General features: G+C 43.2%; 1 long non-coding RNA gene across 1 annotated transcript; it reads right to left on the bottom strand.

Moving 5' to 3' along the window:
- Window positions 1-20719: 20719 nt before the first annotated feature.
- On the bottom strand, window positions 20720-25839 carry LOC142851149 (uncharacterized). Its single transcript, XR_012910741.1, has 3 exons — window positions 25770-25839; window positions 23458-23587; window positions 20720-21271 (listed from the first exon to the last, which is right to left on the bottom strand). It is a non-coding gene; the product is annotated as an uncharacterized LOC142851149 (long non-coding RNA).
- Window positions 25840-26989: the final 1150 nt, after the last annotated feature.

The following is a 26989-nucleotide window of genomic DNA, read 5'->3' as shown; positions in this document are numbered from 1 at the left end:
TGGAGTGTGTCCTTGCTTCTCATCTGATTGTCCAGCATGGATCATAGGTCAGATATGGTTTGTTTCAGGAATGGAAATCTAACTCCCACCCACTGTGAGGTATTAGGAAGGCGGGAACTTAATCTCACCTTCAGTGTTTCAAGGTGAGACATTTAGGAAGAGGTTAGAATAGAGAATGGATTACGGCGCCTCTAGGAATGAATACTGGTGGCTTTGTCAGAAAAAGAGAACCCAGGACACACATGCATGCACCCATGAACCATGAGCATACAACATGCTTGCTGTATGATCCTCAGGGCCACCTTGGGACTCTGCTGGCCAGAGGACCATGGGGAGATGTGGGTCTTACACCTACCGATCTGAAAGCTAAAGAAATTCCTTTCCTTCAGGAAGCTGACTAGCCTCAGATGTTTCATTATGATGGTGCTAAATGAAGAACCACATGGTTTCATTTCTGTCATGGAAGTGAAGAATGAGGGTTTTATCGGGAGTTTTCTTAGTGAGAGGTGGGTAACACATCCTACCAAACACCATGTAGATTGGAGAATTCCTAGAAGTGAGACAGATGGACTGGGTATGGGGCCCGAGTTAAAATAAAAACTTTATAATATCCATCTCTGCCACAGGCAGGTTCTAGTTTCTGCCTCCTGAGTCCCAGACAACAAAGTTGTTCCTGAAAAAAAAAAATTCCTGTCTCGGTTTGTCTTCCTGTTCCTAGCTTGTCCAGTGTTTCATTTGCATTTTCATGATCCATCACTAATCCTACTCTCTAACTCGCTCCTGCCATCCCCTCCCTCTTCCAGTTAAACTTTTCTCCTCAGGTCAAGTGAAGGCCTCATCACACTGGAGTCTGAAAAGGCAGAGCGATGATGGGAAGAGATGAGGTGGAAAGCGTTCTTGTTGCCATGGTCAAGGGAACCTTTTGCTCTGGTACCCATGGCTGGAAGTCTGAACGCATGAGTAACGTAGACAGCCAGGGATGGGAACTGCATATGAGCCTCCATGCCATTGACTTCACAGCAGGCTGAGACGGGCAGGGAGAAGCCTGTCAGTACCAGACACAAATACTTTCCACCTACTGCCTCAATAGGCCTGGAAGAAGCATGAAGCATACATGTGGCCACTCGGAGCCTGCCTGCATTGCCTACTCTACAGAACTGCATCTCACATCTTCTGGTCCTACAGAAAACACTTTAAAACTCAATAAAGGGGCTCAGAGTGCAGCTCTGTGACACGGCACTTGCCTGACAGATGTGAGGCACAGTACCCTCACCATCACACACACACACACACACACACACACACACACACAGACACACACACACACACACACACACAATCCAACATAACAAGGCCCTTGGTACTTTCTGAGGTAGACACTCGTCTTTTTGTGGGCTATGGCCTAGATATATGAGCCATCCCTTCAATTCTCATCTCTTCTGAGGGTCCCCTTGATCTCTTCCCCTTTCTTGGGATGGTCCTGTGCTCGGTGCTGTCCTCGGAAGACATACTGCCATGAAACACTCTTTCCTTAGTTACCCTTGTCTCAGCAAGTTCCCTGTGAAATATTATCATCTCATCTTTCTCTTGGCTGACTTGGAAGTTCTCACTCACTCCAGTATCTAATCTTGTTGTCTCCATGACTCAGGAATTATCTGAGACCCAGAGTAAAATTTTAGCTATATCGAAGATTATTAGGCTCCTGAGAACTGGCTTAGGAACAGAAATATCTAGTGTGATGTGACAACCTGTCTTAGTTTCTGAAGCCTGAGGGTGTTTGGGGACATGGGATTTTTGTACTAAGAGTTGATCACCCTAGAAATAGCTGCGTCTATGGGAAAAATACATTTTACATGCTTAACACCTGATTGTCATTTGTGAACCTTTGGAGAAAGCCTGTTGGGAAACACACAAATGCTCTCGTTCATCACAGTCTTCTCAGAGCAGAGTCAACAAGACAGCTCAATGAGCTCTGCCGAGAGCTCCCTTCAAATCCCTGTTCTCTAGACCTTCCAGAGTTCAAACCCAGGGTGCCAAGGACAGCAAGAGAATAGTCATGCTCTAGTTAAAGGTTAAAGGAAGAGGTGATTGTGGCCCCAAGAAGGAACTAAGAAATCTCTACCCTAAATATACAGAACCTGTTCTCTGTTGCTGTTGTTGTTAGAGCAAAAACAAACAAAAAGACCCACATGGTGGTGGTAATACATACCTTTAATACCAGCACTTGGGAAGCAAAAGCAGGAGAATCTCTGTGAGTTTGAGGCCAGCCTGGAAAAAAAAGAAAAGAAGAAAGGAAGAAAGAAAGGAAGGAAGGAAAGAAGAAAGGAAGGAAGGAAGGAAGGAAGGAAGGAAGGAAGGAAGGAAGGGAAGGAAGGAAGGAAGGAAGGAAGGAAGGAAGGAAGGAAGGAAGGAAGGAAGGAAGGAAGGAAGGAAGAAGAAAAAAAAAACCAAGAGCCAGTTTGTCAGGAAAGCTGCCATTGAAGTCCTGACCAACTGTCATCTGAGACAGGCTTAGAATACCAGCTGTGTGAGTGGAAAAGCTCATATCTGAAAATTGCTGACCAACACCCATGAGGTCAAACACAAACCCTATTTACTACTGTCCATGATTTTGGTGACGTTTTTTCAGAATTCTTAAGTCTATTCTGTTTTACAGAAACGTAAAAGCAAAGCAACAGTAAAACCCTTTAAGTCTGGACATGTCCCTAAATTTACTCTGGGTAAATTGCTACCTGGTTTACTTGGCTTAATTGTGTGTGTGTGTGTGTGTGTGTGTGTCTGTGTGTGTGTGTGTCTGTGTGTGTCTGTGTGTGTCTCTGTGTGTGTGGTGGGGGGTTGTATTGGTTTTGTTTGTTATGTGTTTGTTTGAGACAGGGTCTCACTGTGTAGCTTTAGCTGTCCTAGACCTATTAAGATGTAGACCAGACTGGTCTCAAACTCACAGAGCTCAACCTGTTTTTGTGTCTCAAGTGCTGGGGTTAGAGGCATGTGCCACCATGACTGGCAAATGCAGCTTGTTTTTAATAAAATATCCTGTGAATCTGCAAGGCAAATCAAGTCTTTCGCGGTGTTTGTGTCTGTTAGGATTCTCTTGAGACCGGAGCCTGAGAAAAGAGCATGGCTGTAGAAAGTTTATCTGGGAAGTCATCCCAAGAAACAAAGGTGAGGGAATTGAGACAGAGAAAAGAAAAAAAAATTATGCAGAGGGTGTCTGTGTAGTTCTGGTAAAGAATCGTGATTCTGGTCTGAACCAAGATAAAGTGAAAGGCTAACGGGAACTGAAGTGTTGACTAGGTTTGCAGGGCATGTTAGCTCAGTCCTTCAAAAGATCTGGATCTGGGCTGAGGCTGTGATCATCTAGGTGGGGCTGAGACATTCTGCTGCCCATGGACCATTAACACCCCAAAAGAGCTTTGAATATGGCCACACAAAGTTGTCACTTGGTGAACACTATGAGGTTTTCTGCATGATTATTTAAAAAAAATATTTTAAATTCTGTGTATGTGTGTACATGCCTGTGTGGGTTTGTTTGTGTGAGAGTATAGTGCCTATGAAGAAGGCATCGAATCCTCTGGAACTAGAGCTACAGGTGGTTAAGACTGACAACATTGGGTGCTGGGAACTGAACTTAGTTTCTCTACAGAGTGGTATGTACTCTTAAGCACAGTATAACATGATACTACAGTTCTCAAGCATGAATCTTGTAGGTGACAACATCCTGTTGCAATATCAAAAGGTTGGCTATAGCGGGGTGGTGGTGGCAGGTGGGTCTCTGTAAGTTCAAGGCCAGCCTAGTCTACAAGAGTTAGTTCCCGGACAGGATCCAAAGCTAAAATAAATAAATAAGATTAAAAAAAAGAAAAGAGGTATAAACAACATTCCTCCCATTCAGTTGTTTGCAGGTGTTTTGTCCCTGCTGATTTCTTTGATCTTATTCCTGTTCTTTGGAGTTCACTGTAAAGATAGATTCTTTTTACTTTCTGTCCCCAAAGCTGCTCAAATCTTCCTTCCCGTGGTATTTTAATGTATATAGTGGTGTCTGAATAAACTCAACATTATTGGTAAAAGAAGATATTTTTGTGTGTAATTGTTGGAGCTGCTAAAATCCCCATCTCATCCAGTTGCACACTGGGAACTAAGTTGGTGACTCCACTGTTTGTTCCTGACTCTTCTCTGCCCACCTGCTGTTATGGTCTGTACCTGGGTTCTCAACACTTAGTGTAGTGGTTTAAACAAGAATTGCTGCCCTACAGGCTTGTGTGTTTGAACACTTGGTCTCCAGCACTATTTGGGGGAGGTTATAGAAGCCTTAGGAGGTACAGACTTATGGAAGGAAGAAAGTCCCTGAGGTTTAGCTTTGAGAGCCTTAATCCACTTCCTGCTGGCTTCCTCCACTGTAACACCCGATTTGGTGTTACACCCTCGGTACAGTTCGTGCGCCACTGTACCGAACGCGAGTCGGGCAAGGGCCTGGAGATTGAAAAGAAGACACAGAGAGACCAGGGTCATTCGAAAGGAGATCAGCCGAATGCCACTTTATTCAGCGTTGGGGGAGTTTTTATCTACCTGACTGCAGCACAAGGATCTCCACCCAGGCAGGTGGGAAATTACCATATTATCAATGGAATGAATGCCCTGCAGCTAACCACCAGGCGGGGCAGGCATAGCACAGAAACACACAGGAAGCTTAGTAAGTTGATCATAAACTGTCCCCACAAATGCACCACAGGAATAAGGGAGACCAGGGCCCTACAGGTCCCCCTTTTGTATAAATTATGACTAGGCCTGTCTTGGGTGGCATTGGACGTCAGGCAATACCCCTTACCCGTCATGGGAAAGCATCCAGGTCAAAACACATTTCCTGTCTTAGGTTGAGGCAGCCCCCCAAAAGCCTTTCCCGTCTTTGGCTCACTAGTCATCCATCACCGAGTTCAGCCAGATTTGTGCTGAAAGATTCTCTGGGGCAATAGCTAAGAGGACTTGCCACATGGCAACATTGACCTGAGCTTGCCTTTGGCTCTGGCATCATAACCATGAAGATGATGCTCCAGCATATGTAAGCATCCCTAAAGGAGACTGTGCTTGCTCAATCCTTAATAATTCTGCCCAAATTGGAGCTCTTTAAGTAAGGTCTCAGCGCTGGTGAAAATAACCCTGGTATAGCTAACTAGAATAATTTTGAGAGCCAATTAGTAAATTGTACACCTCAGGGTCCGTAAACAACAGCAATAAGCTTATTACTGTAACATCTAGCAGTGGTCTTTAACCACAACCAAGAGCAAAATTCCATTTGTAAATTTAGCTCAATTTGAATGGCTACGGCATTTGCAACCTGCCCTGAGAAGGTATCCTTTGTGCTAGCAGGAAGCAACTGACTGACTAATGAAAAATCCAGCAGCTTTAGCTGCTATGGCAGCAACAGCTGTGGCTGCCGATATCATGGGATGGGTAGATAGGTAGACGGGCGAGGAACAATCCTTGGCACTCGGACCACCATAGCCAGCTCCTCAGGAAACCCGCAACTCTTCAGTTGACAAGCCAGAATCTCCTTGATCTCTCGGCTCTGTCCTGTCTTCAGGCTTCTGGACAGGAAAATCCACAGCACGCACCAGCCGCTCAGGTACCCATATTGGATTGTCAGCATCCTGCGGGAAAACACAAACAGCCCCTCTTCCCCACACCAGTACAGGATCTGGACCATGCCAGGTGCCATCTGATAGATTCTTCCAATTGACATGAGGCATCCCGGAAGAATCTGGCCGCCAATGCCTGTCAGCGGCAGTATGAGATTGAGCATCAACAGTCAAAAAATTTAAAATGTATAAAATGAAAGATAAATGATCTCTGGGGGTGGAACCATATTCCCCCTTTTTTGTTTTATGCAAATAGGCTTTGAGCGTGCGATGCGCTCGCTCCACTATAGCTTGTCCTTGAGGATTATAAGGTATACCCGTTTTGTGAGAAATTGAAAACTCAGAACAAAATTTGGCAAAGCCAGAGCTAGTATAGGCTGGTCCATTATCAGTTTTAACAGTTTTCGGAACTCCCATGTAGGCAAAAGCCTGGAGACAATGACTTTTAACATCTCGTAATCTTTCTCCTGTGTGAGCTGAGGCAAAAATGAGATGAGAATATGTATCCACGGTTACGTGAACATATTGCATGCGCCCAAAAGAAGGAACATGGGTGATATCCATTTGCCATAAATGATTAGGGGCAAGCCCACGAGGATTAACTCCCAAATGGGGAACAGTTAAAAGTTCTGTACACAGAGAGCACTTTTTAACAATATTAGTAGCTTGCTCTCGAGATATCTTAAAATGAAATCTTAAAGATCCAGCATTGAGATGAAAACGATTATGAGCTTTTTCTGCAGCTTCATAAGATTCCTGACTAACTACATAAATCTGACGAGTAAGCTGATCAGCCAAAGCGTTTCCCTCACTCAAAGGACCAGGGAGGTCAGTATGAGCCCGCAAATGCCCTACGTAAATGGGTACAGATCGGGCCCAAAGCAAAGTTTGAATAGCCAATAACTGCATCTGGACTCGAGATACAGAGGCAATATAAGCTGCAGTTTCCAACGGTGCAAGAATTTTGCTTATATACTGACTGTCAGTAAAAAGGTTAAATGGAATATCAGCATATTTCTCTAGGGCCATCTGGACAGCAACCAATTCAGCCACCTGAGCAGAGTTAGTATTAACAGACTGAATATCAAAATCAGGAGGGGAGACTACCACAGCTCTCCCGGTGGAAGATCCATCAGTAAACACATTTCGTGCCCCTGCCAGAGGCTGCAAAGAAATAATTTTAGGGAAACATACCGGATGATTTTTAAAGAAGGTGACTAACTTATCAGAAGGATAATGATTGTCTAACTTGCAGGGATTAGTGCATAAAAATAAAGTCCAATCTTCAGCAAAATTTTGTAACCAAGTTATTTCTGCCTGGGTATAAGGTGTAATAACCTTATCAGGTAACACTCCAAAAATTTGCAAACTAAGCTTATATCCTTTCTGAATAACACGTAGCACAGCTGATGGATAAGAGATAACAATTTTTACAGGCGACACATGTTCATGTACCCACAGGATGGGTCCTTGCTGCCAAAAAACTCCAGTAGGACTATGCTTGGAGGGGAAAATTATCAACAGCAGTGGCTGACTATAGTCAATATAATTAATATGAGCAGAGGCAAGCTTTTCTTCAATTAGAGTAATACATTGCCTTGCTTGAGGTGTTAACTCACGAAAGGAGGTTGGGTCTGGATTCCCCTGCAGAATGTCAAAAAGTAGTTTTAAGTCTCCAGTAGAAATTCCCAGACTGGGCCGGACCCAATTTAGGTCTCCAAGCAACTTTTGAAAATCATTCAAAGTTTGTAGTTTATCTAGGCGAAGAGTAACCTTCTGCGGTTTTACTCCTGTCTGCAACAGCTGATGCAAGTATTGATATGGAAACTGTTGTTGTACCTTTTCAGAAGCAATAACTAATCCAGCATGTGCTAGGCATTCTTGCAAGTCAGCAAAAACCTCAAGAACTATTTTTGGGTCCTGTCCAGCTAATAGGATGTCATCCAAATAATGACTTATATACAGTTGAGAATATTTATACCTAATAGGGGCAATAACCCGTGCCACAAACATTTGGAAAATTACAGAACTATTGGCCATACCCTGGGGCAATGTTACCCATTGGTAGCGCTTGTATGGTTCTTTGAAATTTATAGGAGGTACACTGAAAGCAAATTTATCAGAGTCTCTTGGATGCAAGGGAATGGTGAAAAAACAATCCTTCAGGTCAATAACTAAAAGATAATATCCTGCAGGAATACCTACAGGCTGAGGCAACCCAGGTTGAGTTGCCCCCATAATTTCCATGCAATCATTTACTGCTCTAAGATCTTGCAATAACCTCCATTTACCAGACTTTTTCTTAATAACAAGGATAGGGGTATTCCAGGGAGAAGTGGATGGCACTATGTGTCCTGCTTCTAGCTGTTCCAGGAACTCACTCAGTAGACCAAGCTGGCCTTGAACTCAAGAGTTTCCCAAGAGCTGGGATTAAATGCACCACAGGAATAAGGGAGACCAGGGCCCTACACTCCACTTCCTGTGTGTGGTTGAGGTGTGACCTTTCAGCTTCTTGGGCTGGCTACCTGTTGCCATGCTTCCTCTTCTCTTATGAATTCTCTCTCTGGAACTGAAAGCAAAATAAACTCTTCCTTTTGCAAGTTTGCTCATGGCCTTTGATCATACCAAGGAAATAGTAACTGACTGATCTTGTTGGCCATGGCCACGCTTAGCTAGATAACCAACAAATTGATAAGTCAATACAAGCAGTATTCCTATGCCTTGGCTGTTCATTAGGCTCACCTGGAAGCTGTAAAAATGAATCTCCATCCTCCCAGCTGTGCTTCAGGCTAATTATATCAGATCTAAGGGCATGGGGCACCGGGAAAGAGGTTCTTCACGCTTCCTAGGTTGGTTCTAGTGAACAGTAAAGTTGGCAAAGTTTGCAATGAGGTTTCAGACTTTCAAACCTTGGATCTCTTAGCACTCTTAAAAATTATTGAGGGCCCAGAGTCACAGTTTGTGCAGATGATATCTAGAATTTTAAGTGACCTTTAGTGATATATAATTTGCAAATATCGCTCACTTGGTGGACTGTCTTCCTATTTCCTATAGTATTCTCTGAAGCACAAAAGCTCTTGCATCTATGCATGTGTGTGTGCATGTTCATGTGTGCGATTATGTGTGAGGAGGCCAGAGGTTGGGGTCAGGCATCTTCCCCACTCGCAGTCCACCTTATGCTTGGAGAAAGAATCCCTCATTGAACCCCAGCATCAGTGATCAGGCTGGACCGACTGACCAGCAACTCTCAGAGGTCCTCTTGTCTCTGCCTCCCCAGAGTTGGGATTACAAGCAGTCAATTTTTCCTCATGGGTACTAGAAATCAAGCAAATGTTCTGTGTTTTATTGACTAAGCTTTCTCTTCAACCCCAAAGTCTTGATTTTGTGAAAATACAATCTTTTTTTTGTTCTTTTATTAATTTCTATTTTTGCTATCATATTTAAGAAATTGTTTCTTACCTAATCCAAGGTCACTGGTGTTTACTTCTGTGTTTTCTTTTTGGAGAAAGACTCATTCTTTTAGCACTGTCACTTGGCTGTGCAATCCATTTTTAGTAAGGCTTTATATAGAGCATAAGGTAGATGCGCGACTTCATTCTTCCGCACGTGTCTGCCATTTGCTTAAGAGACTTTCCTTTATTGAACCATTCCGCACCCCATTAAGAGTCAATTGGCGCTGGGCAATGGTGGCGTGCGCCTTTAATCCCAGCATTGGGGAGGCAGAGGCTGGTGGATCTCTGTGAGTTCAAGGCCAGCCTGGTCAACAAGAGCTAGTTCCAGGAGAGCTACACAGAGAAACCCTGTATAGAAAAAGAATCAATTGGCTTTAAATATCAGAATCCATTCTATTCCACTGATCTTTCTGTCTGCTTTTATGTTGGGACCACACCATCTTGATCTCTGAATTACAGTAAATTTAGAAAGCATGATGCCTAAGTTGTCTAAATTTACTCTTTTACAAAGATTGCTTTGTGTGTTTTTGACTTCTTGAACTTCCACATAAATTTTAGGCTTTCTTACAAAAGGTCATGTGAAGGTGTGATAGAGATTTCATGTGGTTCATAATCAAGTAGAAATCATTGCCATTTTAATGCTGTGCCTTCTGATATATGAACACGGCATAGATTTTTTAACCTCTTTCAACAATTTCTATACTCCCTCTGCTGAGTTTATTTCACTTGGTGCTATGATAAATAAAATGATTCTTTAAATTCTGCTTTCATATTTTCCTTACTAATGTATAGAAATAAAACTGCCTTTTGCACATTGATTCTGTATTCTTGAACATTGCTTCTTAGTTTTTAGGAGTTTGTGACACATCTGAAGTGAGCAATTTGAGATGATATATTTCTTAGAAATTTTAATATGCAAAATCATGTCATCTGTAAAAGAAGTAATTTTATTTATATCTTCCCAATCTGAATGTTTCTTTGTTTCTAATTCTTACATAATTCTATGATCAGAAAAATGTTGAAATATGAAGTCAAACAGAAGTGATAAGTGCACTTATCTTATGATCCAAGGAGGAACCATCTAGCCTTTCATTGTGGAGTATACATGGTTTGTAAGTTATATCAGGCTTTAAAAGCTCCCCTGTAGTTCTAGTTGGTTGAATACTTTTTAATATGCAACAGTTTTAAATTTTATCAGTGCTTCTTTTTTCTTATTTTTAAAAGATTTGTTGTTTAGACTTGATTTTTTTATTTTGAGAGATGGTTTCATGTGACTAGGCTGGCACTAAACTTACTACGTTTTTGAGGTTACCCTTGGACTCTTGATCCTCTTGCCTCCACTTCCTAAGGGCTAAGATTGCAGGTGTGTGTCATCTTCCCCTCCACAGCTGTCTTTCTGTATTTATTGAAATGATCATGTACTTTTTTTTTGCCAACTTTATCAACTTTCTTTGTTATGTGATTGACTTACAGATGTCCAACCAATCAGCATTCATGGAAAGAATCCCACTTAGTCAAAGTGTATAATCATTGATATATTTTTTGTTGAGAATTGTACACATATCACTGATTTAGCTGTATCGAATAAATACATTCATATATAAATGGGTGAGTTTTTAGAAGCAAAGGACTGCACTCTCTATCCCGTGAAAAGCTAAAGGTTAAGCTGAAATGGAAACAGCGGTTGGAATCCAGAAAAAGAGATGAGGTTCTTCCTTTTCTCTTTCCTACGTGAGGGAACTTGCACAGTTGTATTATGTGATGGGCTCTGTTTCTTCATGTATGTAATGGAGCCCAGCCCAGGGGCAAGGCCAACACTCTTAGGGTCTCTATCCAGCCACGGCAAACTACAAGTCTCTAAGACATCACATGAAGTTCAGATTTTAAGAAAATATTTTTACATGTTATTTCACACCTCACTTAATGTCTCTGAGGTTATTTGAAAGCAAAAAAGAAATGAATTAGTTGAGCACAGCATAATCACACAAAGTCTACTTTGCGAAGCACAGAGAAGTAAAAAAATTCTCTTTCAGGGAGTTAGGACTAAGCTTAAAGATGGATTTGAGCTGAGTTCTGAGATGAATAGGAATTTCTCAGTTATAGATAGCAGGACAGCTATAATCTGTATATAATTACATGTTCACACGTATGTATATATAACACGCATGATTTCTTTTCAAAATTTTAAGAGGCAAACTTTTTACTTGCTTTTATAGTGCCCTCACAAATAATTTGCAAGAGTAAGTATGTGATTGAGGTAAGTTTAAATAGGCAATAAGACCTGTAGTTCATGGACCTGAACGTAACAAAGTCTTGCAAGTGGGCTTCCAGTGGTCCTTAATTAGACTGCAAATTCCTTTCGGGTTGTTTCGCCACTACTGTCATGACACCAATATTCCAGCAGAGGACACAGTTTTCAATCATTTTTCTTCATAAGGTTTAACATGCTCTTCTATAGACTTTAATTTTTAGCATATTTACCATAATGCGCTCGGGGTATTTAAATAGGAAATACAGAAAATAAAATTTATCCATAAATCATAAACTATTGAAGGAGCACTTTTTTTTGCTTTTGTTTTTCGAGACAGGGTTTCTCTGTAGCATTGGAGCCTGTCCTGGAACTAGCTCTTGACCAGGCTGGCCTTGAACTCACAAATATCCGCCTGCCTCTGCCTCCCAAGTGCTGGGACTGACTAAAGGCGTGTGCTACCACCACCTGGTGAAGGAACACTTTTCAACAGAGTGAACATAGGCAGCCACAGGTGGTTAGCTGTCAAGCACCATTGTTAGGATTTTTGTTCAAGCATGAACAATATTAAGGTGAAGATGAAGCAGTTACTTAGAAAACCTAAGCAATAAACAGTGTCATTTAAAAAAGTATTACACTCAACTAAAGATTTCTTTGGCTTAATTTTTTTTTAATTTTTGCTACAGGGTTTCTCTGTAATTTTTGGTGCCTGTTCTGGAACTAGCTCTTGTAGACCAGGCTGGCCTCAAACTCCCAGAGATCCACTTGCCTCTACTTCCCGAGTGCTGGGGATTAAAGGCGTGCGCAGCCACTGCCTGGCCTTCTATGGCTTAATTTGAATCATTAGGGTTTTGTTGTTTGTTTTTGCCTTTGTCTTTGCATTTAAATATCGTTCTGTAGATAAGCAACAAGTAAGCAATGATTTGATTACAGCTACAGACCTGAATATCTTGGTGGAGTTTATGGATCAGACATGGACTCAGGAGACCCACCTTTGATTTTTATCTTTCTTTTATTACTGGTGTTCAGTTACTCTCTTTAACCAGGTCTTAATTTGTCAAGCCCACATTAGAATCTCTTGCCTACTTCATAAGACCTGTTGTCTAATCATAGAAGATAGTACATCCAAATCTGCTTTTAAAATCATTAAGGCTGGGGGTGGGTGCAGGGTGGCGAGGGAGAAAAGCCATCAATGATGTTACAGTACTGGACTCTGTGTACCACAATACAAGCAATATATGCCTATAGGTACACAGTGGCATGAAGGTTATGGGGACAACCAATTACTTTTTGATAGAATCTTAGGTGTGTTCTACAGGAGGGAATTCATGCCTAGTACTATAAACTTTCTCCAAAACTCATGATCCAAGATGTTAGAAGCCCTAGGGGAGAACCTAAAAATGTAATTTTATCAAATAGAAATGTTATCAAACTGTGTTCTAATTATTTTCTATGCCCACAAATTAGCACTGTTTTCACCCTTGGTAAGTGGTTAGTACAGAGACTTACAACTGGTTAAGTGCTGAGAAGAAGTGGCTTTTCAGCACTCAGCCCTGAATGGTCTATCAGAAGGCAGGAATTTGGATCCCTTCACCTGTATCTGGCCGCTCACGAATGTCTGTACCTCTAGCTCAAAGGGATTTCAACATTCCCTCTTCCAACCCCCATGTACATCTATAAACACACATGAGCATATGCATGCATACACATACATACATACATATATACATAACTATTGTAATGGTTTAGATACAACGGCACAGTTCCCCGAGGGGCAGCAGGGTCCCACCACCTGAGGGTCCCACAAGGAGCTGAAGTGGTTAGAGATGGATAGACGTCATGCAAAGAAAGTGGGTAGAGTTTATTTAGTGGGTTATAAAAGGCAAGGGGAAAGGGGAGAGGGAGAGAAAAAGAGGGGGGGGGGAGAAGAGGCAGCAGCCACCTCTTCCAAAGAGAGACTGGACAGGGTAGGGGAGGAGAGGGAAAGGGAGAGGGGGAGGAGGGGAAAGGAAGGGGAAGGAGAGGGAAAGAGCAGAAGTTACCTCTTTAGGGGAGAGAGAGAGAGAGAGAGAGAGAGAGAGAGAGAGAGAGAGAGAGAGAGAGAGAGAGAGAGAGAGAGAGAGAGAGGAGCTTGCAGGCTGGAGGAGGCAGGATCTCCATCGGTATATCTCCCTGCCCCCTCCCCTCCCTCCCCCCTCCCTGTGGAAGGGAAGGGGTTGGAGAGGATGGGGCTTGTCTCTTAAAGGGACTCGGTACCCAGGTGACAGACCAGGCCAGCAGATCATAACAACTATGATAAGATAAATATTAAAATAATACATGTAATTTTAAACACTTTAAAAGAGAGTGATACAAGAATGGGAGTTTCTTCCAGGTATTCTAAATGAAGGCTTTGTTTAGACACATGAACTTTTAACACTGATTCTGGCTTAATGCCTATTTAAAGTAAAAGATACTAATAAAAGACAAGGTAGCAGATAAAGCGCACACCTTTAATCCCAGCACTTGGGAGGCAGAGGCAGGCGAATCTCTGTGAGTTCGAGGCCAGCCTGGTCTACAAAGGGAGTTCCAGGACAGGCTCCAAAGCTACAGAGAAACCCTGTCTCAAAAAAACCAAAAAAAAAAAAAAAGATTTGAAAGCAAAGAGAGCACTGATCACCTACTGAAATATGGTGTCGTGCAAGTAAACACATGCAGAAAACTTTAACGCCAGCTCAGGAATAAAGGACAAGGAGCACACAGTGTGGCTTTAGAATGTTAGACACAGTTGTACAGGAGCCTGCCCTGTGGGAGGAGGGTTGTGCCTTCAGGACAGAGTTCCCATGTTTGTAGGCCTTGGGGACTGTGATTCATCTTCTGACATCTGCTGATGACCTCGGGGCAATGCCAAAGTGAACACTGTTCTGTCGATGACCATGGGAGTCAATGCCAAAGTGAACACTGACCTGGCAATGACCATGGGGTCAAAGCCAAAGTGGACATTGGTCTGCTGATGACCTCAAGGGCAAAGCCAAAGTGGACATTGGTCTGCTGATGACCTCAAAGGCAAAGCCAAAGTGGACATTGGTCTGCTGATGACTATGGGGCCAATGCTAAAGTGGACGTTGGTCTGCTAATGACCTCAAGGGCAAGGCCAAAGTAGACATTGGTCTGCTGATGACCTCAAGGGCAAAGCCAAAGTGGACATTGGTCTGCTGATGACTATGGGGCCAATGCTAAAGTGGACATTGGTCTGCTAATGACCTCAAGGGCAAGGCCAAAGTAGACATTGGTCTGCTGATGACCTCAAGGGCAATGCCAAAGTGGACACTGGTTGTTTTCCGGTCTATGCAGGGAAGAAATGAGGTTGTGACAAAGAAGGTAAAGAAATGAGAACAGAAGCCTTGCGTATGTGCACACAGAGCACAGAAGATTCCACCCTGCGTTAAGAGAAGATGAACTGAGCATTTCTGCGTCCCTGTCCTTTTGCTTTCAGTCAAGTTCTCAATCTATTCCTGCTGCAGGTACTGATAGTTCCCAGGAAAAGAAGCTAAAAGGAGTCTACATATCTTAAATCAAGTAGTTATAACCCCCAGATACTTCTAAGTCTTGTCTCCGTATTTATAATTTGCACATAAAGCAAACTGATAAAACTGTACACTGACCCTCATCCTTTCTAGTCACCCCGTGCCTCAGGTTTGCATTTGGAATACAGACTCTCTGCTTCACACTGGAACACAGTGTGTGGGAGGGAGACACCCATCCACATTTTGTCCTGAATGAGTCTTAAGGTACTTTATGTGAGTGACGCTTGAGCCTGCCTCTCTGAACTCCGTCAACCTCACACAGACTGCCCGTCTTTGGTTGCCTAACACTGGAGATTTCCCACCAGTGATGTTGTCTTTCCCAAACATCAGCTATGGAGGAAAAAGGCTGAAGAAATCCCCTCAAATCATTTCAGAACATTTGAAGACGTTATGAATACTCCTGAATTCCAGATGGGGCAGTCAAAAGGAATGCCCGTGGATCCGCAGCTCCATAGAAAGAGACGTGTCTTGGGACCCAAGGCAGAAGCTTTACGTTATTAGTGCCAAGTTAGGGCTCTTCCTTCCACTCGTGCCCAGGTCCCCACTTAGTGTCCTAATCATGCAGAACACAAAGAATGTCAAAGAGCCTTGAAGGTAGGAGCCGATGTGCTGGGTTCCGACAGGAGCTGCCATAGATATGATATCCCGTTGCTTACAGATGTGCCATCCCATTGTTTACAGATGGGCTATCCCATTGTTTACAGATGGGCTATCCCATTGTTTCAGGTAGACTGTTCTTAAAAAGCATTTGTTCAGTGAAATCCTACTCCTAGCTTGCTGTGCAGCTGCATATGGTGGCTTTTTATTGTCTTTAAAAATTTGGTAGTGTGTTTAAGGTCAAGAACCATTTAGTTTTGCCTTATTCTCAATCATGATGGCCAGCTTCCATTCCCTTGGCTCTTTTTGAAACCTTTGGACTTGCTTAGTCATTGGGTTAATGCAAAATTAATTGCAACCACGCCTTTGGTTGTTTTAGTAATATGCAACTTGTCATTTTTAGACACTTTCAGGTTATAATTATGCAAAACACATTGAGAAACAGTAGTGCATTTATTCTCCCCAGGGACTTATTCTTTAAGCTGTTTAGAACAAAATTTTGGCAAGTGTGTTAAGACTTCTGTCAGCCCCTGGGCAGCCTGCTTGTGGCCTGGCTCGGCTAGGGCTCCATGCCATTAAATCTTTCAAATGTTCCCTGAAGTTAAAGGCATTAAAGAGTTTTGCAAAAATCAGTTTTGTCTTAAATGTATCTTCCAACACATGTGTTCAGGGTCAGTTTAAATGACTAATGTGAACCATCTTGTTACTTCTTCCTATTACTTCCTCCTGGTAGTTTTCTTGTTCATACCTGATTTCTGACATTCCTTCAATATATGCCTAATTTTTAACCATGAAACATTTTCAAGTCTTCTATGTTACATTCTTTTGTGTGGCTGTGACCAAATGCTTAAGAAAATACCTTAAGGTAAGAAATATTCATACTGACTCATGATTTCAAACTGTCAGGTCACTTGGTCTCATGTCCTTGAGTAACAGCACACTGATGACAGGGGCAATGGAGGAGGTAACTGCTAACTCATGGTGGACAGGAAGAGAGGAGAGGGACACAGGAAGGAGCCAGGACACAACCCCAAAGACCTGCCACCAGTGGCCTATTTCCTTCAGCTAGACCCCACCTACAATAAAGTTCTATCTCCCCACATAGCACCATCATTTAGGGCCATATGTTTTAACACACAAGCCTATGGGGACTTTTGCTACTCAAACCTGGATGTCCCCTACAGTGTAGGCCTGATGCTCATCTCTGTGAAGCCTTCCTTCATTGACCACTCTGGCTCACTATGAGCTGTCCCTCTTGATCTTCGGAACTGGCAATGGATTTCAATCTCATTGTTTATTTGCATTTGGTGACTTGTCACTTTACTTCCTTTTTTATATATGTGCATCCGGTTTTCCTAGTGAAGTTACACACTCTCTAAAAAGCTGGGTGAGGTGTCCTGGCTGTTTCAGGAGGCTGATATGGGAGCGCTTTAGGCCAGGAGTCTGAGGCTGACCTACGCAGTATACTGACTTGAAGGAAAGTCTTGAAGGAAAACATCACTTCTTATACATTTTTGTTCTCACTCCGCCTACCAACATACATTTAAATCTATATAAAATCCGCTGACTAATCGGTCGTGACTAATAAATATCAGTCACTGAGCGCGGTGTTAGGAACACAGTGTGTGGGTTCAGAATGGCCATAATCTCTCCAGGGAGGCCTAATAATCAGGAGATCCTGCGGTACAAACTTGACTATATCTCTACCCATGATGTATAGACCGGAAAATTAGTCCCTTATGGAACCATCTGAGAACAGGGAACATTCTGAAGGAAAAAACAAAACAACAACATCAACAACAAAAAAACCTGAAACAAGTTAGAATTCAAGATATATTAGACAAAATGACAAATTCTTTTATAAGTGTTATCAACTTGATTCATTCACGCCTACGAGGGAAAAACTATTATTATATGTTTTTTTTTTATAGTATAGGTAGACTGAGATTTAAGATATTTGCTTGAAGTCTATAGACCAGGGTTTACCGTCAGGCAATGACTGCAGAATCCGGCTGCCTACAGGACACTAAGTGCATAAAAGGTAGTGTCAGAAATTAGTGATATCATCCCCTTCAAATTTCCCAACGAACACATCAGGAAGTGTGAGGGTTTGCAAGGAAATGAATCCTCTGGGATGAAACTGATGTCCAGATTTGACAACTTGTGCGAATGACCTTGGAAGGGCAGGAAGTGAAACACGAGGGTGCTGTGAGGGCTTTGCTCTTCCTTGCCAACCTGACTGCCTTAGGACCACCATGGAATCCTGCTTCTGAGTGTGTCTACAGGAGGGTTTACAGTGGGGAGGGCCACCCTGGAGGCGGGAGGGTCCTGCACCGCAGACAAGAGAGAAGGAGTTCTTCATTCCCTTGGCATGGACTCCATCACATCTACAATAGCAGCAAGTGAGACAAGAGGGGCGTAGAACAGACCAGGGCTTCTACACTGAATTCTGCACAAGAGACTGCAGAGAGTTGGCTAAGCGGCTGTGCTCGTGAAGGCCTCTGGGACAGAAGCCCATACAGCTCGACTGGGGGTGAGGAACCTGCTTGACTCCATTTTGAAGGTGGAAGCCATTATGCTGTCTTGTTAAAAACAGGTTTCAATTTACTGTAAGAACTGAGTTGCTGTTTCTGGGAACCTGATCTTCCCCAAACCTATGACCCTGACTTGTTTTTGAGAATAGCCATACCCTCCCTGACTCTCCCTGGCCCTTCCTGAGTCCTCCCTAATCACATGGTGACCACGTGATGTTTTTTGAGATTTTTTTTTTCCTGAATTTCCTTAGTGCCCCATTGCCTCTGCAAACCGGCTTTGCAGCTACTTGTGATTTTACTTCTTGAAAGGGTCCACGAAATGGATTTGCGGCTGCTCTCTTTAACCTGACTCAGGAGGCAATCACTGGTCAGCTCTTTTATTGGGTGGACCCCAATAAAAAAAATCAAGGTTGTTTCTGCGGGGGCCCAAGGCAGCCTGGCCACACTTGGGGCCCAGGCCACACAGCTGTCCTGGGTTCCTGGAAAGGCCATAAGGACACCACCCAGGGAGGGCCAACTTCTACCGGGAAGAACCTGACTTTCCAACCATTAGATAAGATTAGATAAGACCACCAGATGTCCCTGAGCCCAGGACTCACCTAGTCGCCTTTGGCCGAGATCCCTAGACAAATGTCAGCCGGTCAGGGTCCTGAACCCTGGAAATCCTCTCACCTCAACCTCTATATGATAAGATCCTTGCCCTGGTTGGACTTGGTACTCTCTGCTCTCAACCGCTGCGTTGAACAGAGAGAGTCCAAGCTTAAGCTTGAATAAAGGCTCTTGGCTTTTACATACGGATGCAGACTCCATGATGGTTTGGAGGGGGGATCCCACAATCTAGGCATAGCACTTCAAATTTGGCTCAAATTGTGGTAGTGGTCTTGCTCTCGCCATTGGGATTAGCAGGCCGCCTGGTGACTAAATAGAACACAATGAGCTTGGCTGGGTTTCATTCCAAGCTGCAAAGAGTGCCACCCCATCTTGGTGTCCCAGGATGGCATGGAGGGCATCCTGGACACGAACCTCTGTATACTTTCTAGTGACCCGGATATGTGTGGTGCTAAGGAAGAACCCCCAAAACGGCTTCCTGTCAGGGCAGAGTGGGAAAACTGGAAGGCCCTGAGGCCTTGGAGCTTTCCCGTTGACATTCAGCTCAGCTTTCAGCAGTTGTCCGTAAGGAAGTGGAACCTGGTTTCCTGCCTCTCTCCCCTCCCCGGGTCATTTGTTAATGTTCCAACTCTTTGTATCTCAGGTTTGGGAGATAGGGCCTTAGCAGACCTGATTAAGTAACAGAGAGGCTGTTGTGGTTGGGCCTGATCCAGTAATGTTACTCATCTCCGAGTCTGGGTGCCTGCAGTGAGGCAATCAATGTGCAAAGGTAGTGGGATGTGCGGCAGAGGCTGACCCCTCAAGTCAGAAAGCAAGAGTCTGGGCATGAGGTATGTCCTTTAAGGTCACTGCAGTGACCTGCTTCCTCCAGCTAGGCTATACCTCCTAATGGTTTCATAGTCTCCTAAAAACAACACAACCAGATGACTTCTTAAAAGTGTTTTTAAATAATCCAAGTAGCTGCTGGCCCATGTCATAAAATGGTATGCAAGGGGTGTTCAGTAAGGCCTAAGGAAACCAAGAGTTCTGGGCTGCCCACCTCCTGGGCACGTAGAAGCGGGGTGAATGGCAAAGGCGAAGGTATGAGGCTGCAAGAGGGGAACGGGGTCCTCCACCCCTGTCCATTCAAAGACCTTGTCCTCACCCTTGTGTCCCCCAGGCTCTCATCAAGCTGTTCTTTCTAGGCATAGTTTTTTGTATCCAGTGAACAAATGAATATATAACAAATGAATTCAGTCCTGCAACGAGAATAAAAATGTTCTTTGCCTTTCAAAACCTAAACTCATCAAAAATTTCAAAGATGTCTTTGCTTCATATTTCAATTAACCAAGTGAGACAGAAAGTCAGGGAAAGCAAAGATTAGGTGGAAGAAGGCATAGGCCCAAGGAGCATCAGAATGTAGAAGTGTGTGTGTGTGTATGTGTGTGTGTGTGTGTGTGTGTTAATTAATGAAAACGTGTCTCACTGTCATAGACATCATGGAGTCAGCTCACCCCACTGCCTCAGGTGAGGCTGCAATGCCAGGGTCTCAGGAAGGTGTTCTCTTGCTGCCTGCAGACTTAGAGATGCTGGGGCTCAGAGGGAAAATAAACACTGGCAGCCTCAGCCAGAAGCAATACAAGACTCGTCTACACCAAGTGGGCTATGAGTTTTACAGCCATCTTCAGAGTTATCCCATTGTTTTAATTGTGCTTAAAATAACTATCCAAAATAAATGATGCGATGAGTCTTCCTCTCCATCCCCCCAAAAGTGACGACTAAGGTTATAAACAATGTAAAATAAAGTGAGACTTCCTCAAACTTCTCAGGCATGCCTCTGGAAGCAAGACTTCACGACCCTTTACTATGCACCTTAAAAAACCAATTACTGAGTGATTTAGATTTCGGTAAAGTAGTGCAGGATAAAAGGATGCATTCTTTCACTCTTCTGTCGCTTAGCGTGATTACAAATGTTATACAAATTTGGAGATGGGAGAGATGGCTTGGTGGTTAAGAGCACTGGCTGTTCTTCCAGAGGACCTGATTGTATTCTCAGCACCCATATGTTGGCTCATAGCCATCTGTAACTTCATTAGCATGCTTGGTGTGGTCTTGTTAAGACAGCCCTGTTGGTGGGACTTCATGCGTGTAGCTTCTCTGACGTCTCTCTGTGCTTCCATCGGTTAGTTTTATGAACTGTCTCTATATGTTGCAATGAGAAGTTCCTTTGATGAGAAGTGAGTACTCCACTGGTTTGTGGGTCCAAGGATAAATATTTGGAACATAGTTAGAGGCTGTGTTGGTTTAGTACAGTAGCAGTTGTGAGTCCTCCTCCAAAATTCATGACTTCCCTGGCCCTGGTAGTTGGTTTCTGGTCTTGTGCGTGGTTTGCTTTCGGTGAGTGGGCCTTAAGCTGGTCAGATCTGCTGGTTACCTCCAGTGTTTTGTGCCACTATTGCACCCTTACAGTTAGAACATTCTGCTCATTGCTGTGGATCATAGGCGCCGTGGAATTGTTGTCTCTCCTTTCGAGATTGCATAGCACCTTTTGGTACCATGAAAGATAGTTCTTTAGTAGGAAGCTTCTAGGGCAGGTTTCGCTCGGGTACCCTGGATCCCATGTCTGAGGTTCACGGTGTCTTTAGCAATTTACCTTCCAAGAAAACCAAGATCAATATCAATAACCTTTAGTATTTTTTGGTCTGTTGGACAGCCCTGACCAACAACTCAGAAGAGGGTTTCTCATGTCTGGTGTCGAAATGTTTGTACACAGTCTGACTATTTTCTGGCACATTGGCAGCCTAGATGAGAAATATTTTTGTTATTTTAATTTTTTTAGATTTTATCTCTGTTTTTAATTATGTGTGTTAGTATACAGGCATACCTTGGCCCTGACCCTTGGGAATCTAGCACCCCTCATCAGTGGGACCTGTGAAGGACCCAATTCGTACCCTATCATAGCAACGTGTGTATGTGGGGGTGCACACGAGTGCAGTGCCCACAGAGGCCAGAAGAGAGTGTTGGATCCTCACTGGAGCTAGAGCTACAGGCAGTTGTGAGCCGACTGACACCGGTGCTGGGAACTGAACTCAGGTCCTCTGCAAAAGCGGCTTGTACTCTTTAACCACTGACCCATCTCTCCAGCCCCTGTTACTTTGTTATATTTCATTAATTTACTTGGCCATGTCAGAGATTGAACCCAGTGCTTTGTTCATATCAAATAAAGGCTCTACTGCTGAATTCTGTCCTCTGCCTGGTTGGTTTTCCTCAGTGCTGGGAATGACTCCTTTTCAAACATACCTTTTTATTTTCCTTGCAATGAACAGACTCATTAAGTCCTTCATCTGAAGGCATCTTAGAGGGCTTTGACTTAGAATGCATGCTTCTATTCAATTTGAAGACAGAAGGTGCCTGTATACTACCCTCTGCTATTGTAAACACAGCTTTGAATATGAACAATCTCACCCTGATTAGAGGTTCTCAGCATTAAGCACATGTCTCAGCTGTAATTCCTACAACACTTTAGCAAATAACAGAATACATAATTCTCTGGCTCGTCCAGGCCTTTCGTGTCATGAAGTTGAAGTTCCTTCTCCTCACATGACAAACAACCCAAACACATGCTATAATCAAGAGAGCAGGGTATAATTAAATTTGCATAGCGCTGCCTTCAAACTCTCTGCAAACCCCATAGAGGTAATGAGACAGAAATACGGCAAAGCATCTATTTCTAAAGAAGAGAAATTTTCTAATTGAGAGTCTTTGATGTTTCTAATTTTTAGGTGATTAGGAATCAGATTGTCACGGGTGCCCACATTGTCTTTCTCAAATTATTATTGTCATTTGCTTCTGCAACATGAAGATCACATTTCTGAGAATCTGGTCTTTGAAATGTGGTGGGGATCATTCTGTTCATCGGTCCATTCAGCAATAACGCACAGAGGCCGTTGCTGTCAATCCGCCAGCAACATGTTTCGGCTATGCTTGCAAAATCTGTGGGTTCCACATCATTTCAGTGAGACCCTGACGAAATTCTACCAAAAGAATGAAAGGAAGATCTATTTTCATTTATTTTCTTCCCTATTGAGAAGAAAAGAAAAAAAAAATCAGCTCTACGGAAATCTGCCTTCAGAATTCTGAGGTTCTTGGACGACAATGGTCCCTTTGTGTGACCCCACAAGCTTGATGGTATCCTCTTCATTTACAGGGGTTCTAACGGCAAATGGCAGGGGACAGCAGCCTTCACAAGTCAATCATTTCAGCCATGAGATGCACCATTATACCAGTGAGTTAGAAACACACAGGCCATTCTGGTGGCATCTGACTGTTCTGTGTGACTGTAAATCCAAACACCGTGACTCTCATTAGTCGCTCTAGCAAGGCAGGGCTACTATCTGGCTGTAATGTGCCCCTGCTGTGTCAATTAAAGATGAATTCATAAGTGGACAACACCCACAGAGGATTCCTGCTCAAAGGAAATTCACCCTGACCTAGTCCTACCACGACCAAGAAAAATGTGAAATCAGTATAACTGAGCGCCATCAAATTAACTGATTCCAAAACCTGAAATAGTATCAGGTGTTGTGAGTAACGTTCACTGGGTCATTCAGAGCCTCCCTTTGAAGTGAGATTTATTATTTCATCTCTTTCTGAGATGGATGTTAGCTGACGGTCCTCAGAGCTGGCCCAAGCAAATTCACACCCCAGCCTGGGCCATCAGCATCCAGTGATTGGTTCACAAGCGCACATCTCCTCCTTACCTCCTGTGGAGCCCTGCCAGGCCTGGTTTGTACATAGCTGTTCTGGTCAGTTTACTTACTTTCCTCTGTTCATACATACCTGCATCCTGAGAACACTCTTAAGTGCATGGCTTGACTACTGAGTTCCATCTCAGCATCTGTTTCCCAGGAAACCCAGACTGTGATATCCGACTTCTCCTTCTCTGTAGGTTCTACATACCGCTGCTTTCCTGCCGTCGGAATTAGACAGGGGAGAGTGAGAGTGATGTGTTTGTTTTCCTCTTGTAATTTCTGAAGGCCTAGACACTGCCTATGTAATAGTCCATGTCTCACAGACAGACAAATGCAGTAGGGCTGAACAAACAGTAAACAAATGGGGAACTTTCCAAGTTAGGGTAGAACAGTTGTATGCATAGAGCGCACACGTTTTTCACATTTGGTGGTCAGTGCCTTATTTGAGACTCATGGGTAACCTCAGAGAATGGCAACTGATTTAAGCTGCCAGAGGCCTAGTGTTATGCACAGATTCTGAGGCAGAACGGTCAGGTGCATACATCTGGCTTTCACTTAAGTGAAGCTGGAAAGCCAACTTCACACGTCAGTAAAGTGGAAGTTTTTATTGATTGAAATTCCTTATAAGTCATGCTTGAAAATAAGACTGGTATATTATTAGATTTCTTTATTTTTCTTGATATAGATACTTATTTGTGTTTTTTGCTCATTTGAGAAAGGGACTTACTAGGTCTGAGTTTATGCAGCCCAGGCTGTCCTTGAAGACAGGATTCTTCTGTCTTAGCATCCCTTCATATTGGGATTATAACATGCCACCATGCACCATACCTTGCATGACGAGTTGGGGTTTTGGGTGTTATTGTTTTTTTTTGTTTGTACTAAAAATTAAACACAGGGCCTTGCACAAGCTGTGTGAATGCTTTATACTGCTTGGTTGTTCCTTTTTAAATGACTACATTTTAAAATACACTGCCTTTTATCTATTCTTGAAGAGTTTAATTTATGTAAACAATATATCTTGATCACATGTATCCTTACCACTCCCAAAATTTTGTCATCAGGCATAGTCCCTAGACATGGCCTCAGCTGGCTTTGAACTCACAACGTAGCCCAGGCAGACCTTCAACTAACCATTTTCCTTCCTCAGGAACTGGGATTCCAGGCATGTGTCACCATGGCTGACCTCTTTTAGTTCTTGTTAGAACTGATGGGGAAAGTCTGTACTAGATAATAATGTTATTGTCAGACAGACTGAGAAATAATGCAAGCTGTGCTGCCCACTTAGTTTGAAAGGAGGTGCTCAGATCCCTGCCTCACTGCTTGTGGAGTCGCTGGCATTGCTCAACAGTCTGTGTTCCTAGGAGCCTTGCATGACCAAGACCAACTCCTGGCCCGATCTCCTGAAACAATGAAGTCTTAAAATTTCCCCAGGAATCCCAGGCCTGTGTAATAATGAATGCATATTTCACAGTATGCATGTTTACGGATGTTAGTTTCATCTTTTCTGTAAAACTTATCAGTGAGACAGAAAAAAAGAGAAACTGTGGGTTTTGCCAAACTGTAAATAAATTACATTTTTTGAGGAAACCGAGGTGAGTTTGTGGAACCAAGCACCTGGTTGCAGTCTTGCTTGCTAAATGTGTTGAATTTCAAGATTGTCACGGTCAGCTCCTCCTATTCCGTTTATTTCATGCCCTGCCAGGGCTCGGTAGAACTTGGTACTCCTTCCTCCCTCCTCCCCCACCCTTCTCTTTTACCCATAAATATTCTCTCTCTTCCTCCTTCCTTTTCTGCCTTCCCCTCATATTCTCTCTCTCTCTCTCTCTCTCTCTCTCTCTCTCTCTCTCTCTCTCTCTCTCTCTCTCTGTATTTTTACACATAGCCGCATAGATGACTACAGAGTTTTGTGGAGGTGAAAGATTTTTATATTCAATGCAAAACACAACAAATACAATATTTTTCATTCTTGTCTGAAGAGCAAAACTTTCAATCCTTTCCTTCAACAATTCAATTACAGCTCTTGCTACTGCTTCCTCCTCCTCTCCTTTCTCCTCCTCTTCTTTCTTCTTCTTCTTCTTCTCTCCACCTTTCTCTTTTGAGAGGAGGTCTTACTATGCAGCCCCTGCTGGCCTGGAACTGACCAGGCTGACCTAGATGTTACTGAGATCCAGCTGCCTCTGCAGTGCTGAGATTAAAAGTATATGCCATCACACTCAACTTGCCCACTTTCTTTTAAGAGGAGAAAAGAAGCAGAAGGAGGAGGAGGAGAAGATGAAGAAAAAAAGGAGGAAAAGGAGGAGGAGGAAAAAAAGGAGGAGAAAGAAGAAGGAAGAGGAAGAGGAGGAAGAGAAGAAACACTATTTTCTCATAGAGAATGAATTTGTTCTTTGAGATACTTACTCATCAGGTCAGGTCATCTGGACTGCTAGTGACAAAAATCTCATTCAAATCAGCCTGCTGAAGAGACTCTCTATTGAGCAGTGTAAAGTAAGAGCTGAGAGGAGAGATCCTGTTTCAGGTGTGGGTGGACAAGGGAGCTTAGTGCCAGATCAGTTTTCGTTCTCCAGGTTTGTTGGCTCTCTTCTCCCTGATCCTGCCTCCCTCTCATATGACTGTTGCTCACTGTAGCAAGATGTTTTTGCTAAGTCTCCCCTCTGCCAGCATTCAACACCCATCACCAATCCAAAGGGTGGGTCTAGTTCTGTCTTAAGTTTCAGCCTAAGTCTGCTTAAGGCGAGATATTCAAGTCTGTCTCTCAGGCTGCCACTGTGACAGGGGAGGAGAGGGAAGTCCTAAAGTTGGAGAGGTGGGGACAGTCTGACTCAAAACCCTGGGACCGGAGCAGCTCCTTGGAGAGATAGCAGCTACAAGGGCCACAGAAAAGAGAGTTGTAGCAGAACCACAGCAGGGAAAGTGACCTTCAGCATGTACCTGACACGCCCCTTAAACCTCTCCCCTTCTGGACCCCCCTGAAATTTAAATAGCATTGCACACAGTACTTAAATCCAAAGACGAAAGCCATTCTCTTACTAGTTTAGAATGGAAAAATTCCCTGCAGTTGTCAAAAATGTTCTGGATATTGATGGAAGTAATTACACTTGCGTACATGTAAAAAATGCATCCATCAAACTATACTTAAAATGTGTGTATTTCACCACGCGAGTGGTTTTGTGCGTATAGACCTGTTGTTATTTTATTTCCTGCAAGATTATTAAATGTTTGTGTGATTTTTGAACAGAGTAATCAAACCCATTCTCTTTCATTTGCTTTGTAATAAACCTTATTTAGTCAGAAGTGAAGAAGTGGAGGTCAGGTCACCAGGGAAGAAAATCCAATAGGTTTGAGGCTCATGTCCTACTTCGTCTTCCTCTGGATGTACTTGCCCAGGGTTTTTTCTGCATATATGTAGTCATGTATCATGTAACGATATTTCTATCAATGACGGACCACACATGTGATGAGGGACCAATAAGACCAGCCATCTTTGTGGAACAAAGCAACTGAACGATGACATGTGTCTTAGAATGAATCCCCATGTCTAATCCATTTGTTTGCCTGTATTTTGCTCAGAAACCAAATCTGTTGATATAGAACACATTTAAAGACTAGAAGAATCTGAA

This window comes from Microtus pennsylvanicus, chromosome 5 (genome assembly GCF_037038515.1).
Source record: "Microtus pennsylvanicus isolate mMicPen1 chromosome 5, mMicPen1.hap1, whole genome shotgun sequence".
NCBI classification, from domain to species: domain Eukaryota; kingdom Metazoa; phylum Chordata; class Mammalia; order Rodentia; family Cricetidae; genus Microtus; species Microtus pennsylvanicus.
Note: the sequence above shows the minus strand (reverse complement) of the source record. Positions and strands in the feature narration are given on the sequence as shown.